Below are 2,513 nucleotides of genomic sequence, written 5' to 3'. Positions count from 1 at the left end.
CCACTTCTGATTCACTGCCACCTTTTCAAAAAGCAAGAAATAACTATCAACATCCGTCTCCTCGAACGGGGGGACCAACCTCAACGCCCGACTAACATCAAAACCCTCCTCTCTCTCTTGCCCTTGAGCTCTTCGCTCTTGCTTTCGCCTGTCCAGCTCCAATTCATGGTTCCTTTGTTTCTCTTTCTCTTCTGCTTCTGCTTCTAGCTGCTTTAGCTGGAGCTCATGACCCTGTTTCATCTCTAATTCCTTTAGTTTGAACACCTGCTCCCTTTCCTTTTCCTTTTCCTTTGCAGCTCTTTCCTCAGCCTTTTCAGCTGCTTCTAGCTGCTTTACTTTAAGATCATGGTCCAACCTTGCTTTCTCCAACTCTGCCTGATCTGTCCCACTCGCTAATCTCTTTTCGGGGATATTTTCCAAATCTTCAGCTGCAAACACCTCCTTTTCACCGTAATACTGTTGTATGACCCTTCGCACTTCCTGCTTTTTCATTGCTGGCTTCACCGCTGTGAGGTCTAACGCCTGCGCCAAATTTACCAAGTCTGATTTTGTAGCCTTCCCTAGCGCCTCTACCGTCGGGTTTCTCATAAATTCATCCACATCCATCTTTGTTGGTTTCCCGTCTGGCTACCTGCGTAACCAGATTTAAGTTTGGACTTACAGCCCGATTCACTGACCCTCCCCTTTGGTTTCAAATCCGGGACGAGAACCCCACTTGTTATGTAACCTCATAACCAGGTAACTTACCAGCAAAGATAGCGGGATCAGCTGAGTCGGATGCTACTATTTTCAAACGTTTTATTCAAAAAGGGGCACAAACGTATGGTTAATACAACACATTCAGATCATATACATCGTCAAAACTCAATCTAAAACACCGGTGTAATAATAATCAATCAGAAATAAGCTCTATCGTTGTCTAGGGGATAATACTGAGTCCAATTGAAATATAAAGAGTCACTCAGAAGTCTGCAGGCTTTTCCCTGTTGGGAACCACTGGAGTTTCACGTTGTGGAGAGAGAGAGATGGTTGAGAAAGGATAAACACTTGCCCATTGTCTTTACAGAGCAAATCCTTGGAATCAGGGAAGCAGGCTTCCCTGTTGTTAATTAAAAGCGGTCTTCCATTGGTTCCAGCCACAGATTCAAAATTCGGAATCTAACGCACGTGGCTTCCTTCAAAATGGCTTCCCGCTCCCACGGGAATCGGTATCGTGCTTCCTTGGTGTCTCCTTGGTGCGTCTGAGGGTTGTCCCCCCCTCAGACCCTCCTTTATACTTCCTCACGGGATCGCAGGTGTCAATCAGGTTGCAGGTGATGCGATCTCTCTCTCAACCAGCCCACTTTGCCCGAGGGCTTTTCACGTGGTCTCCATGAGACAATAGTCAATGTCGCCTTTATTCTGCTTCTCGGGAGAACGTGGTCTTCTGCACGTCTCCCTCTCTTGTGTCTATTCAGCACGTCTCTCCCCCTCTTGGGTCAGTTGACCCCCCCTTGACTAGGGCTCTTGCGATTCTCACAAAGGAGGGGGCCGAGGTCATAACAAAACCCTGTGGTGAACTACATATACCTGTCTGGACACGCACCCCCCTGCAGACTGCTCCTGTGGCTCCTCCCACAGACCCTGGTATAAAGGCGATTGGAGCCACAGACCCTTCCTCAGAAGATTAGCATGGCCCCTGCGCAAGGATGACACGCAAATTCGTGAAGCGTTCCATATTTTTGAGTTGCAGGAAGTATGGGATACAGAGAGAGATGATGAGAATTAATCTAAGGGAATTGGGGGTGCAGGAATTCACATTAAAAGGGTTGCTGGGCATAGGTGAGAGAACACAGGTCAGGGTATTTTTAGCTTTCTTAAGGGGTACAGGGGTTTTTTATAGGATATGATGGATAAACAGAAATAGGGTACTAGGATGGGGAGGATAAAGTGTAGGTTAGGGTATGTGTATGTGTGTGATTGGGTGAAGGGATTTAGAATGTGAGTCCATCGCATACTCTGGAACAGAAGGAGGCGGTAATGCATCAGTAAGCTGGATGCCAACCGCCGTAAAACAAGATGGAGAGAGAGAGAGAGAGACCCTTCCTCAGTCTCCAGGATGTTGTGTGATGGTCACTTGCTGCTTGTGCTTTCTTCCAGCCAATAAAAGCCTACCTTAACCCACGTCTCAGAGTTATTGATGGTGCATCAAACCCCCATTTGACTACAAAAGACCTCCAGGAAGATTTAGCAGACTCTGGAGTGATGGTGCACTGTTCTACTGTGCAACGACACCTGCACAAATATGACCTTCATGGAAGAGTCATCAGAAGAAAACCTTTCCTGCATCCTCACCATAAAATTCAGCATCAGAAGTTTGCAAAGGAACATCTAAACAAGCCTGATGCATTTTGGAAATGTGTCCTGTGGACTGATGAAGTTAAAATAGAACTTTTTGGCCCCAATGAGCAAAGGTATGTTTGGAGAAAAAAGGATGCAGAATTTCATGAAAAGAACACCTCTCCAACTGTTAA

The 2,513-nt window shown here is 46.4% G+C and overlaps 1 pseudogene; it reads left to right on the top strand.

The window, feature by feature from the left end:
* Positions 1–1,659: 1,659 nt before the first annotated feature.
* LOC140737445 (U6 spliceosomal RNA) lies at positions 1,660–1,723 on the top strand (annotated as a pseudogene).
* The last annotated feature ends 790 nt before the right edge of the window (positions 1,724–2,513 follow it).

The sequence above is a fragment of the Hemitrygon akajei genome, chromosome 12 (assembly GCF_048418815.1).
Source record: "Hemitrygon akajei chromosome 12, sHemAka1.3, whole genome shotgun sequence".
Taxonomy (NCBI): domain Eukaryota; kingdom Metazoa; phylum Chordata; class Chondrichthyes; order Myliobatiformes; family Dasyatidae; genus Hemitrygon; species Hemitrygon akajei.
The sequence above is the reverse complement of the archived record's forward strand: the minus strand, read 5'-3'. Positions and strand labels throughout refer to the sequence as shown.